The sequence below is a fragment of the Grampus griseus genome (assembly GCF_964374135.1).
Source record: "Grampus griseus genome assembly, chromosome: 2".
Lineage (NCBI taxonomy): Eukaryota > Metazoa > Chordata > Mammalia > Artiodactyla > Delphinidae > Grampus > Grampus griseus.
The window spans coordinates 164,087,226-164,102,629 of NC_139018.1; the positions used below are offsets into that span (position 1 = coordinate 164,087,226).

General features: G+C 38.8%; 1 protein-coding gene across 1 annotated transcript in view; it reads right to left on the reverse strand.

The window, feature by feature from the left end:
• The window catches only part of PIP4K2A (phosphatidylinositol-5-phosphate 4-kinase type 2 alpha), a 177,956-nt gene that overhangs the window by 24,564 nt on the left and 137,988 nt on the right, over positions 1-15,404 (reverse strand). The window lies entirely within an intron of this gene.

The following is a 15,404-nucleotide window of genomic DNA, read 5'->3' on the forward strand; positions in this document are numbered from 1 at the left end:
AAATCAAGACCCATATATATGCTGTCCACAAGAGACCCACTTAAGACCTAGGGACACATACAGACTGAAAGTGAGGGGAGGGAAAAAGATATTCCATGCAAATGGAAATGAAAAGAAAGCTGGAGTAGCAATACTCATATCAGATAAAATAGATTTTAATGTTACAAGAGACAAGGAAGACACTACATAATGATCAAGGGATCAATCCGAGAGGAGACATAACAATTATACATGCACCCAACATAGGAGCACCTCAATATATATGGCAACTGCTAACAGCTATAAAAGAGGAAATCGACAGTAACACAATAATAGTGAGGGACTTTAACACCTCACTTACACCAATGGACAGATCATCCAGACAGAAAATTAATAAGGAAACACAAGCTTTAAATGACACAATAGACCAGATAGATTTAATTGATATTTATAGGGCATTCTATCCAAAAACAGCAGATTACACTTTCTTCTCAAGTGCACATGGAACATTCTCCGGGACTGATCGCATCTTGGGTCACAAATCAAGCCTTGGTAAACTTAAGAAAATTGATATCATATCAAGCATCTTTTCTGACCACAACTCTATGAGATTAGAAATCAATTACACAGGAAAAAATGTAAAAAACACAAACACATGGAGGCTAAACAATACGTTACTAAATAACCAAGAGATCACTGAAGAAATCAAAGAGGGAATAGAAAGATACCTAGAGACAAATGACAATCCAAAACCTATGGGTGCAGCAAAAGCAGTTCTAAGAGGGAAGTTTATGGCAATACAAGCCTACCTCAAGAAACAAGAAAAGTCTCAAATAAACAATCTAACCATAACCCTAAAGGAACTGAGATAGACGAACAAACAAAACCCAAAGTTAGTAGAAGGAAAGAAATCATCAAGGTCAGACCAGAAACAAATGAAATAGCAACAAAGAAAACGACAGCAAAGATCAATAAAACTAAAAGCTGGTTCTTTGAGAAGATAAACAAAATTGATAAACCTTTAGCCAGACTCATCAAGAAAAACAGGGAGAGGACTCAAATCAGTAAAATTAGTAGCGAAAAAGGAGAAGTTACAACGGACACCACTGAAATACAAAGCATCCGAAGAGACTACTACAAGCAACTCTGTGCCAATAAAATGGACAACCTGGAAGAAATGGACAAATTCTTAGAAAAGTATAAACTTCCGAGACTGAACCAGGAAGAAATAGAAAATATGAACAGACCAATCACAAGTAATGAAATTGAGACTGTGATTAAAAATCTCCCAACAAACAAAAGTGCAGGACCAGATGGCTTCACAGGTGAATTCTATCAAACATTTAGAGAAGAGCTAACACCCATCCCTCTCAAACTCTTCCAAAAAATTGCAGCGGAAAGAACACTCCCAAACTCATTCTACGAGGCCACCATCACTCTGATACCAAAACCAGACAAAGATACTACAAAAAAAAGAAAATTACAGACCAAAATCATTGATGAATATAGATGCAAAAATCCTCAACAAAATACTAGCAAACAGAATCCAACAACACATTAAAAGGATCATACACCATGATCAAGGAGGATTTATCCCAGGGATGCAAGGATTCTTCAATATACGTAAATCAATCAATGTGATACACCATATTGAAGAATAAAAACCATATGATCATCTCAATAGATGCAGAAAAAGCTTTTGACAAAATTCAACACCCATTTATGATAAAAACTCTCCAGAAAGTGGGCATAGAGGGAACCTACCTCAACATAATAAAGGCCATATATGACAAACCCACAGCAAACATCATTCTCAATGGTAAAAAACTGAAAGCATTTCCTCTAAGATCAGGAACAAGACAAGGATGTCCACTCTCACCACTATTATTCAACATAATTTTGGAAGTCCCAGACATGGCTATCAGGAAGAAAAGGAAATAAAACGAAAACAAATTGGAAAAGAAGAAGTAAAACTGTCACTGTTTGCAGATGATATGATACTATACATAGAAAATACTAAAGATGCCACCAGAAAACTACTAGAGCTGATCAATGAATTTGGTGAAGTTGCAGGATGCAAAATTAATGCACAGAAATCTCTGGCATTCCTATACACGAAGGATGAAAAATCTGAAAGTGAAATTAAGGAAACACTCCCATTTACCATTGCAACAAAAAGAATAAAATACCCAGGAATAGACCTACCTAGGGAGACAAAAGAGCTGTATGCAGAAAACTATAAGACACTGATGAAAGAAATCAAAGATGATACCAACAGATGGAGAGAGATACCATGTTCTTGGATTGGATTAATCAGTATTATGAAAATGACTCTACTACCCAAAGCAGTCTACAGATTCAATGCAATTCCTGTCAAATTACCAGTGGCATTTTTTACAGAACTCGAACAAAAAATCTTAAAATTTATATGGAGACACAAAAGACCCTGAATAGCCAAAGCAGTTTTGAGGGAAAAAAATGGAGCTGGAGGAATCCGACTCCCTGACTTCAGACTATAGTATAGAGCTACAGTAATCAAGACAATATGGTACTGGCACAAAAACAGAAACGGAGATCAATGGAACAGAATAGAAAGCCCAGAGATAAACCCATGCACCTATGGTCAACTAATCTATGACAAAGGAGGCAAGGATATACACTGGAGAAAAGACAGTCTCTTCAATGAATGGTGCTGGGAAAACTGGACAGCTACATGTAAAAGAATGAAATTAGAACACTCCCTAACACCATACAGAAAAATAAACTCAAAATGGATTCGAGACCTAAATGTAAGACCAGATACTATAAAACTCTTAGAGGAAAACATAGGAAGAACACTCTTTGACATAAATCACAGCAAGATCTTTTTTGATCCACCTCCTAGAGTCATGGAAATAAAAACAAAAATAAACAAATGGGACCTAATGAAACTTAAAGGATTTTGCATAGCAAAGGAAACTACAAACAAGACAAAAAGACAGCCCTCAGAATGGGAAAAAATATTTGCAGATGAATCAACGGACAAAGGATTAATCTCCAGAATATATGAACAGCTCATGCAGCTCAATATTAAAGAAACAAACAACCCAATCAAAAAATGGGCAGAAGACCTAAATAGACATTTCTCCAAAGAAGACACACAGACGGCCAAGAGGCACATGAAAAGCTGCTCAGCGCCACTAATTATTAGAGAAATGCAAATCAAAACTACAACGAGGTATCACCTCACACCAGTTAGAATGGGCATCATCAGAAAATCTACAAACAACAAATGCTGGAGAGGGTGTGGAGAAAAGGGAACCCTCTTGCACTGTTGGTGGGAATGTAAATTGATACAGCTACTATGGAGAACAGTATGGAGGTTTCTTAAAAAACTAAAAATAGAATTACCATATGATCCAGCAATCCCACTATTGAGCATATACCCAGAGAAAACCATAATTCAAAAAGACACACACACACACACACATGCACCCCAATGTCCATTGCAGCACTATTTACAACAGGTAGGTCATGGAAGCAACCTAAATGCCCTTTGACAGACGAATGGATAAAGAAGGTGTTGTACATATATACAGTGGAATACTACCCAGTCATAAAAAGGAATGAAATTGGGTCATTTGTAGAGACGTGGGTGGATCTAGAGACTGTCAATACAGAGTGAAGTAAGTGGGAAAGAGAAAAACAAATATCGTATATTAACGCATATATGTGGAACCTAGAAAAATGGTACAAATGAACCGGTTTGCAGGGCAGAATCAGAGATTCAGATATAGAGAACAAACGTATGGACACCAAGGGGGGAAAGTGGCAGGGTGGTGGTGGTGGTGGTGGTGGGATGAATTGGGAGATTGGGATTGACATGTATACACTAATATGTATAAAATGGATAACTAATGAGAACCTGCTGTATAAAAAAATAAATAAAATTCAAAAAAAAAAAATCAGAGTCTCTGGGGCTGAAGATATACTCCAGAAATATTTCTGCAAGCGGGAGACTTTTTAGGTAATCCTTACATTGGAGCTAGGTTAAAGATAATTTGCTTGAATAACATCACATATGTGGTATCAATTTTGGGGTAATAAGAGATGTTAAAAGATTTTATAATAAAATCAGTTCTGCTTCTCAAAATATCCAAGCCACAAATTTGTTACATGGAAAGGCAAATTAGTGAATATGGGTGAAGTTCAGACAGAAGTGGCAAAGATGGCAGGTGTTTTCTCACAAAAGGTACAATATAACCTTTAACAACGTAAGCATAGTGTCTACACAAGTTCACAGCTTGGGAAGTGATCCAACATGTCTTAATAACTAGTTATTACCCCAATGAGAATGTGCACATTTGTGACCAGCATCTGGATACGAAAGTCTCATAATTTTTATTCTGAATCTCTTTGTGTAAATGTAGAAAGAGAATATACCTCAACATACTTGTAGAAATAGCGCTGCAACTAAGCAGCACGAAACCGGATGAGCCCTATCATAGTTCTACAATTTAGAACTGTTATGCCTGGTGGAACCCAGCTGTTGGTTATTTATTTTCCCTAAAAGCTGATATTTAGGAAGTGAAACTTACTCCTTTTCTAATACTGTCAGACTTTTCAGAATGACCCTTTAACTCTAAGTGACATGGTGACAGTTTGGTTTTCCTCCATGAGCTGTGATGTGACAGTTAAACCATGTGCAAGCCCTACAAAATAGATTTGTTTCCATCTGATTGGAAGATTCTGTTGCACGGATGTCGATGGTGATAATCTAAGAAATGTCAAAATCTGAAAATGCAAGAAGTTTGCTAAGTCGTATAGTTTCTGGTTTAATACTAATCTAGTGAACATCGTAAGTTTATTGTTTTATTATACATCTGCAGCAGGTTGGCTTAAACTCAAGCCACATACTATATTTTGGAAGTTGTGTCTCCGCCCCAACTCTTTTTGAAACCAACTGCATAAGTTGTCAGCTTAAAAAAAAAAATTCCCACATCTAACACTGCTTCTGTGTGACTGGGATAATCTGAGTTCAGTTCATTCCAGTGAAACTGAGTTTATGCACTGCCATAAACCAGTCTGGCCTGAGGACTAATGCTGTCATCTGGGAGATGCTCACAGGAGTTACTTCATGTTATCTTTCTTCTTCACATGCCACTCTTACCAAAGTCCAAAGGACTCACTTTAAAACTCCGCTTCCCAGAATAACCCCCATGGTTTACATTATAGGGTTCTTAAGGCTTTGCTCAGACATCTGCAAACTCATGTAAGAGTTCAGACCTTTTTTTCCATTAGTAATAGCAATCACCTTAACCCATGCCTCGAGCAGACAGGATTTAAGTGATTGTCAAGTCTGCTGAAGTGCACCTCTGTGGGAGGGAAAGCCTCATTTGAAAAAAGGGATTCTTGCAAACACTAAAGCATGAGGACCAATGAAATCCTTTAATAAATGAAGACTAAGTCAGATGATTTATCCCCAAACCCCAAACTTCCATTAGTGCCAGAGCAGGGGCTGGGACTCAGATTTGCTAGGGCTCTGCTTGGTGCCTTTCCCCTCCAGACCCCCTTTTATAAAACATCTCCGGGCCAGGAGGCAGATGGCCCTGCTTCTGCCCGGATGGCGTATTTCCCCCTGCACTCTGGGCGCCAGGATAGCTGTGTCTAACACTGGCTGGCAAAGGGAAATGATTCACAGAAGAAATGAAATCAATCTTTCTTCATTCACAGAAGAAATGAATTTCACAGAAGGTTAAAGCATTAGCGGAGTTGAGGGCCTAAAAACCTTGACAATCTCCCATTAACTGATCATCCACTGACAACGGAAAAGGAAGCGCTTTTTAACTGATAGCAAAGGAAGGTTCCCAGAAGGACACACTGCTGTTTTGTACCTTATGCTCCAAGCTTACCATCTTTTGTTACCTTGCCTTTAACTCATCCTAAAGAACCAGATGGAGGTGGTAATTAATTATAATTCGTTACAATTTAAAGATCACAAAAGAAATGCTGAAAACTGGTTTAGGAAAGCATTGTTTTTTGTTTTGTTTTTTTTGATGTGAGGGTATTAATGATTAATTTTCCTGAACCTTCAGTCAGTAGTAGGTAAAATGTCAGAGATGGTGACAGTCAGTTAATTGCCAGGGCAATTCACAATTCCGAAGAATCGACCAGGCAGCTTTTTGTAGCCCATTATCAAAGTGTCAACAGTGATTATTGCCAATATAGTTATACAAATGCCAACTGCAGGGCAGCTGTTTTCTTTCAAACGGGTTCCAGGGAGAAGGTTAGATGTTAAAAGGAATCTTCTTATTGTGACCCAATGACCCCATTATACAGGCTTTACTTTACTTAATAAAACCAGACATGAGTTTTGAGAAGAACTGCATAGAACGATGAACAAAATGCATATCTGTGTAAATCCCCAGGACTCGCTCTCTCTCCCTCTCAAGAACATGGACTCTTTAAAGAGTCAGGTCAAATCCCCCAGAAATCAAGTGAGTCCAGTTATGTTTTCTTTTACTTGCCCGGATTCCCTGCTGGGTAGCTTGCTTGCTGGCAGCATGCTAAGACTGTCATTTGTAAAAAGCGGTCCGCTCAGCTATAATTACTAATTTGATGTCACACTGGAATTGCAGTGCAGCTGTGAAAAGATGGACCACCAGGGAGATTCGCATTTCTGTCTCATTTAGAGGGGGCGATACTGCTGGAGCCATGAATGGAGGATGCCCTTCCATTAATAAAGGAAAGAATTAAAGAATAAAACAAGTCATAGCAGCTGTCAGAATCTGACAACGGTTTAAAAAAAAAAAAGACACCGTTCTGCTCTTTTTACAAAAAAAAATTCAAGACATCTGTACACGCATGTTCTGATACTTGTTGCCATGAAAGTGATTCCATTATTGTTGGAATATAACTTCTTTATTTCCTTCAGTTCCATCTTCATTATTATGCTAATGCAAATCACACTAATTACGTGTCAAGCTCAAATCGTAGGGAGGGGACCTTTCTGCACCTATATCACGAAATATCTGAAATGACAGTTTTAAAACTTACCATCAACAAGCGAAAAGTATGTGAAATTAAAACAGCTACAATGATGCAAATGAAAGAAAAACTAAGAATTCAGATTACTAATTAAGCCACATCAATGGAGACTCTGTGAAAATTGTTCTTTGCAATTTCGTAGAAAATGATTATACAATGATTGCAATGAAAATATTCTTGCAGACCATTTCGTTTCATTTATAAAAGGCTAAAATGTAGAAAATATTTTCAGCCTTCTCCAATTATTTCTAACTAGAGATAACAATGACTGCTTTGATAATTTATGGTTTTATTCGTGAAGACAAAGAACAGCATGCTTTTTGGAAGAGTCAAAAATATTGACTGATCATGGAAAGAAAACCTGAAAATTGACAGAAAAAGGAAAGCAAAGAAAATTTTTTGAACTTAAAAACCCAAGGGTTTTAAGAGTTCAGCTCCATTAATACATTTCATTTACTGTTATGTGTTACAGTTAGTAAATGTTACCTTGGTTGTCGCCAGATTATAAACAAACTGCCATATCAGAGAGACATCATGTCCTATTGTCAAGGCAGGCACAGTCTCCAGAAATTGCCAGTTTTAATTACTTTCACATCCCACGTCTTCAAGCTACTTCCTCTGTGAGTGCCTGTGCCCAGTGAGCGCCAGTAAGCTAAAAGGGCAGGCGGATGATGCTTTGGAGCTGCTGCTCCTGGAAGAAGAGCTATCAGGAACCCCAAGCCCAGAAAGAAGCAGAAAGCATTGAATTCTTCCTAGGGGCTGCTGCGTAGACAATCCTCATGTTTACATAGTGTAAGATACAGTGACACAGGCTGTACTTACAGAAATACCTGCACTTCTTAAATGGAGGAAATATGAATTGGTTATTTTTGCCAACATGGTATGAGGCCAAACGATTTATTTCATTACTTTTTTTTACTTTTAAATCAAGACTCAACGAACTGCCTTAGTACCATATTGTTTTGGAGTTACATGTTTTTGTCAATGAAACATTGTAGTGAAATGTTTCCTTGTTCATCTTCATGATTCATGGGGTAATATGAATTTTTGATAATAAATCCTCTTCTTTTAAAAAAACGAAATAAGTCTCAAACATTTTAGAAGGTTAGAAATGTGCGCTCTGGGCTGGAACCCCGGCTGTGTCATGTCAAAACTGTGGTGCAAGTTACAGCCTGTCTGTCAAGTAACTTCATTGACGCAAAGGAAGTAATAATAGCCTCCACCTTAAAGGTGGTGGTCAGGATGACATGAGCAAATTGGTGTAAAATTTACAGCAGGCTTGGCATATAGTACACGTTCCGTTCAACAAACGGTGGTTACTATTACTTACCTTTTAAATCCCAGTACATTAACAATAAAAAAAATAACCCACAGTTAAGGTAAGGTTTTGCCTCTGTCACCGACTGTGTGGCAACGTAAGCTTCTGGGTCTCAAATCGATCATGTGTGAGGTGGGGAAATGGGACTCTGACCTCTTAAGGTACCTCCTGTCTCTGACGTCTCTGAGTCCACCTCCAGGGGAGATGGTTTGAGGAACAATTTGTGCACATTCAATAGAAGATAAAAGCATCCTAGCAGCATCCTCAGAAAAGTGGGTTTCTGTTAAACACATTCTGTAATTTCATGTCTTTTTCACAGAAACCTACACCAATGAAGGGCTAAATATTTTTGGTGAGGCGGGGGGTGGAACTGTGGTAAATGCCCTGGGTTCCTGGCAAGTGTCTAGAGGCAGAGCTGCGGAGGGACAGACAGGTAACTGAATGTTCTGCTCTTGAGGATGAGCCGTCATAGCCACGTCAAATACTGTGGCTTTCCTTCCTATGTGTCCTTGTTTTAGGACTTCGGATTCTGCAGCAATCACCCCACTGGCTGTAACTGTCTTTCTTGGCATTGTTATTGTCATAGCAGACCAAGCCCCTGGGCATAGAAGCTGGAGAAATCAAAATGAACAGAAAAAAAAGGCCACTAGCAGTAGTCTCAAGAGACCTGGGAACAAAATAAAAACAGCAACCCCTGTGGAGTAGCGCACAGCATCAGGGCCACAGCTCTTACTCCGGGGCTGCCTTCTTTTGATGACACTGAAAAAGCCTTCTTTCAATGCCAGTGTGTGGTTCTTTAAACAGCCCAGATATTTTCTCCTAGCAGAAAATCCTAATAATACTAAGCCTCTGAGTTTCTCATGGACTAAAACTCAAACACCGGCTTGAGTCTTTGGCACCTGGAAAAAATGTTTACATAGCAACATGTAAACAGAAGTTGACAATCTGTTGTTTCTGCTGCTTTTGGCCAAAGCCGGTGGCGTCACGGTGATTTACACAGAGGTTGGAAGTGTGAAAATGTAGTCACTGGTGCACAGTAAAAATACAAACTGTCAAAGGAGCCACCGTTTCCTTTTTCTCTGCCTCACCTTTTTTTTTTTTTTTTGCAGTACGTAGGCCTCTCACTGTTGTGGCCTCTCCCGTTGCGGAGCACAGGCTCCGGACGCACAGGCTCAGCGGCCATGTCTCACGGGCCCAGCTGCTTTGCGGCATGTGGGATCCTCCCGGACTGGGGCATGAACCTGCGTCCCCTGCATCGGCAGGTGGACTCTCAACCACTGCACCACCAGGGAAGTCCTGCCTCACTTCTTTTTTAAAAATTTTTATTCATTTAAAAAAATTGTATTGGAGTATGGCTGATTTACAATGTTGTGTTAGTTTCAAGTGTACGGCATAGCGATTCAGTTATACATATAGATATATTCATTCTTTTTCATATTCTTTTCCCATATAGGTTATTATAGAATATTGAGTTCCCTTTGCTCTACGGTAGGTCCTTGTTAGTTATCTATTTTACATATAGTAGTGTGTATGTATGCTAATCCCAAGCTCCTAATTTATCCCCCCACCCCTCACCTTTCCCCTTTGGTAACCATAAGTTTGTTTTCGAAATCTGTGAGTCTGTTTCTGTTTTGTAAATAAGTTCATTTATATCATTAAAAAAAAATTAGATTCCACGTGAGTGATATCATATATTTGTTTTTCTCTTTCTGACTTACTTCACTTAGTATGATAACCTCTAGGTCTATCCACGTTGCTGCAAATGGCATTGTTTCATTCTTTTTCATGGCTGAGTAATGTTTCATTGTATATATGTACCACATCTTCTCTATCCATTCCTCAGTTGATGGACATTTAGGTTGCTTCCATGTCTTGGCTATTGTAACTAGTGCTACAGTGAAAATTGGGGTGCATGTATCTTTTCAAATTATGGTTTTCTCTGAATATATGCCCAGGAGTGGGACTGCTGGATCATATGGTAGTTCTGTTTTTAGTTTTTAAAGGAACCTGCATACTGTTCTCCATAGTGGTTGTATCAATTTACATTCCCACCAACAGTGTAGGAGGGTTCCCTTTTCTCCACACCCTCTCCAGCATTTATTGTTTGTAGACTTTTTGATGATGGCTATTCTGACCAGCGTGAAGTGATACCTCATTGTAGTTTTGATTTGCATTTCTCTGATAATTAGTGATGTTGAGCATCTTTTCATGTGCTTTCTGCCCACCTGTATATCTTCACTGGAAAAATGTCTATTTAAATCTTCTGCCCATTTTCTTATTGGGTTGTTTGTTTTTTTGACATAATGCTGCATGAGCTGTTTGTATATTTTGGAGATTAATCCCTTGTCGGCTGCTTTGTTTGCAAATATTTTTTCCTATTCCGGGGGTTGTCTTTTTGTTTTGTTTATGGTTTCCTTTGCTGTGCAAAAGCTTTTAATTGGGTCCCATTTGTTTATTTTTGTTTTTATTTTCACTACTCTAGGAGGTAGATCAAAAAAAGATACTGCTGCAATTTATGTCAGAGTGTTCTGCCTATGTTTTCCTCTAAGAGTTTTATAGTGTCTGGCCTTACATTTAGGTCTTTGATCCATTTTGAGTTTATTTTTGTGTATGGTGTTAGAGAATGTTCTAATTTCATTCTTTTCCATGTAGCTGTCCAGTTTTCCCAGCACCACTTATTCAAAACACTGTCTTTTCTCCATTGTATATTCTTGCCTCCTTTGTCATCGATTAATTGGCCACAGGTGTGTGTGTTTATTTCTAGGCTTTCTATCCTGTTCCATTATCTACATTTCTGTGTTTGTGCCAGCACCATAGTGTTTTGATTACTGTAGCTTTGTAGTATAGTCTGAAGTCAAGGAACCCAATTCCTTCAGCTCCGTTCTTTCAAAATTGCTTTGGCTGTTTGGGGTCTTCTGTGTTTCCATAAAAACTAAAAAAATTTTTTGTTCCAATTCTGTGAAAAATGCCACTGGTAATTTGATAGGGGTTGCATTGAATCTATCGATTGCCTTGGGTAGTATAGTCATTTTGACAATACTGATTCTTCCAATCCAAGAACATGGTATATCTTTCCATCTGTGTCATCTTTGGTTTCTCTCATCAGTGTCTTATACTTTTCAGAGCACAGGTCTTTTGCCTCCTTAGGTAGGTTTATTCCTAGGTATTTTATTCTTTTTGATGTGACGGTAAATGGGACTGTTTCCTTAATTTCTCTTTCTGATATTTTGTTGTTAGTGTATAGGAATGCAAGAGATTTGTGTATTACTTTTGTATCCTGCAACTTTACCGAATTCATTGATTAGCTCTAGTAGTCTTCTGGTAGCATCTTTAGGATTTTCTATGTATAGTTTCATGTCATCTTCAAACAGTGACAGATTTACTTCTTCTTTTCCAGTTTGGATTCCTTTTATTTCTTTTTCTTCTCTGATTGCCATGGCTAGGACTTCCAAAACTATGTTGAATAATAGTGGTGAGAGTGGACATCCTTGTCTTCTTCCTGATCTTAGAGGGAATGCTTTCAGCTTTTCACCATTGAGAATGATGTTAGCTGTGCGTTTGTCATATATGGCCTTTATTATGTTGAGGTTAAGTTCCCTCTATGCCCACTTTCTGGGGAGTTTTTATTATAAACCGCTGTTGAATTTTGTCAGAAGCTTTTTCTGCATCTATTGAGATGATCATATGGTTTTTATTCTTCAGTTTTTAATGTGGTATACCACACTGATTGATTTGTGGATACTGAAGAGTCCTTGTATCCCTAGGATAAATCCCACTTGATCATGATGTATGATCCTTTTAATGTATTGCTGGATTTGGTTTGCTAGTGTTTTGTTGAGTACCTTTGCATCTATGTTCATCAATGATATTGGCCTGTAATTTTCTTGTGGCATCTTTTTTCTGGTTTTGGTATCAGGGTGATGGTGGTCTCATAGGATGAGCTGAGTGTTCCTTCCTCTGCAATTTTTTGCAAGAGTTTCAGAAGGGTAGGTGTTAACTCTTCTCTAAATGTTTGATAGAATTTGCCTCTCAAGCCATCTGGCCCTGGACTTCTCTTTGTTGGAAGTCTTTAAATCTCTGTTTCAATTTCAGTACTTGTGAGTGGTCTGTTCATATTTTGTATTTCTTCTTCCTTCAGTCTTGGAGGTTGTACCTTTCTAAGAATTTGTCTGTTTCTTCTAGGTTGTTCTTTTTATTGGCATATAGTTGTTTGTAGTAATTTCTTATGATCCTTTGTATTTCTGTGGTGTCACTTGTAACATTTTTTCATTTCTAATTTTATTGATTTGAGTCCTTTCCCTTTTCTTCTAAAGGTTTATCAATTTTATCTTTTCAAAGAACCAGCTTTTAGTTTCATCGTTCTTTTCTATTGTTTTCTTGTTTCTTTCATTTATTTCTGCTCTGATCTTTATTTCTTTCCTTCTGCTAACTTTGGGTTTTGTTTGTTCTTCCTTCTCTAGTTGCTTTAGGTATAAGGTTAGGTTGTTCATTTGAGATTTTTCTTGTTTCCTGAGGTTAAGATTGTATTGGTATAAACTTCACTCTTAGAACTGCTTTTGCTGCATCCCATAGGTTTTAGATTGTCGTGTTTTCGTTGTCATTTGTCTCTGGGTGTTTTCTGATTTCCTCTTTGGTTTCTTCAGTGATCCATTGGTTGTTTAGTAACATTGTTTAGCCTCCACGTGTCTGTACTTTTTACACTTATTTTCCTGTAACTGATTTCTAAGCTCATAGAGTTGTGGTTGAAATGCCTGATATGATTTCAGTTTTCTTAAGTTTACCAAGGCTTGATTTGTGGCCCAAGATGTGACCTATTCTGGAGAATGTTCCATGTGCCCTTGAGAAGACAGTGTATTCTGTTCTTTTGGATGGAACGTTCTATAGATATCAATTAAGTGCACCTGGTCTAATGTGTCCTTTAAGGCCTGTGTTTCCTTATTGATTTTCTGTCTGGATGATCTGTCCATTGATGAGAGTGGGTGTGCCCCACTATTACTGTGTTACTGTTGATTTCTCCTTTTATGGCTGTTAGCATTTGCCTTTTATATTGAGGTGCTCCTATGTTGGGTGTATATATATTTACAATTGTTATATCTTCTTGGATTGATCCCTTGATCATTATGTAGAGTCCTTCTTTGTCTCTTATAACAGTCTTTAAAGTCTATTTTGTCTGATATGAGTATTGCTACTCCAGCTTTCTTTTGATTTCCATTTACATGAAATACCTTTTTCCATCCCCTCACTTTCAGTCTGTATGTGTCCCTAGATCTGAAGTGCATCTCTTGTAGACAACATATATATGTGTCTTGTTTTTGTATCTATTCAGCCAGTGTATGTCTTGGCTGGAGCATTTAATCCATTTACATTTAAGGTAATTATTGGTATGTATGTTTTGTTTTGTTTTTTTGCGGTACGTGGGCCTCTCACTGTTGTGGCCTCTTCTGTTGCGGAGCACAGGCTCCGGACGCGCAGGCTCAGCGGCCATGGCTCACGGGCCTAGCTGCTCCGCGGCATGTGGGATCCTTCCGGACTGGGGCACGAACCCGTGTCCCCTGCATCGGCAGGCGGACTCTCAACCACTGTGCCACCAGGGAAGCCCAGGTATGTATGTTCTTATTGCCATTTTGTTAATTGTTTTGCATTTGTTTTTGCAGGTCTTTTTTCTTCCCTTCCCCTTTTGTTCACTTCTCTTGTGACTTGATGACTATCTTTAGTGTTGTGTTTGGATTGTTTTTTCTTTTTTGTGTGTGTATCTACTATAGATTTTTGGTTTGTGGTTCCCATGAGGTTCTGATATAGCAGTCAATATATATACAAGATTGTTTTAAGTTGCTGGTCTCTTAATTTCCAATGCATTTCCAATATCCTGCATTTGTACTCTCCTGTTCTCATGATTGCTAGTTTTGACGACATATTTGTGTGTGGATGATCCCCTACCTTTATTTCATGTTTGCCTTTACCAGCGAGCTTTCCCATTCATAATTTTCTTGTTTGTAGTTGTGGCCTTTTATTTTCTGCCTAGAGAAGTTCCTTTAGGATTTGTTGTAAAGCTGGTTTGCTGGTGCTGAATCCTCTTGGCTTTTGCTCGTCTGTGAAGCTTTTGATTTCTCTGTCATATTTGAACGAGAGCCTTGCTGGATACAGTATTCTTGGTTGTAGGTTTTTCCCTTTCATCACTTTAAATATATCATGCCACTCCCTTCTGGCCTGCAGAGTTTCTGCCGAAAAATCAGCTGATAACCTTCTGGGAGTTCCCTTGTATGTTAACAACTGTTGCTTTTCCCTTGATACTTTTAATATTTTTTGTCTTTAATTTTTGGCAGTTTGATTAATATGTCTTGGTGTAGTCCTCCTTGGGTTTATCTTGTACGGGACTCTCCGTGCTTCCTGGACTTGAGTGAGTGTTCATGTTAGGCTCATCCTAGGTGACCTCGTTGACACTTCCCTGTCTTTGATCATCCTTCCCGGCAGGTTTCCCAAGCCCCCTTTTCCCGCTGAAGCCCTCTCATGCCTACTGGACATCTCTGTTCTGATGCTGTGCTGACAATTCTAACTACTCTGCCTGCTTCCTTTTTCCATGAGTGGAATCAGCACCTACCCCACTGTCCAAACCAGAAAGTTTGGAGTCACCCTCCCTCCACACACTCCCTGGCACTGTTCACCTCCCATATTCAAGCTCTGAGTTCTGTGGATTCTTCTTCCTAAATCTCTCTATCCTCTTCCACCACCCCAGGTCGGGCCACCATCTATTCTGGGTTATTTCCACAGCCACTCTAGATGGCCCTGCTTACCTGTGTGGCCTCATCCCAGCCTCCAATGAAAGCACCGAGTGCTCCCTCTTTCTTTCTCTAGCCAACTGCTGCTCATCCTTCAGGTTTCCAATCACCTCTTCCAGGAAGACCACCAAGCCTGATTTAGGTGCCCTTGCTACGTGTTTCCTATCAAAGCACTTACCACATGATACTGTCATTTCCTATTTAATGTCTGGATCGCTTTGCAGGCCATGTGTGTGTGGTTCATTATTTTAGCCCCTGAAGCTAGGACAGTAACCATAAAGACATTCACAAACTTCTGGATGAAT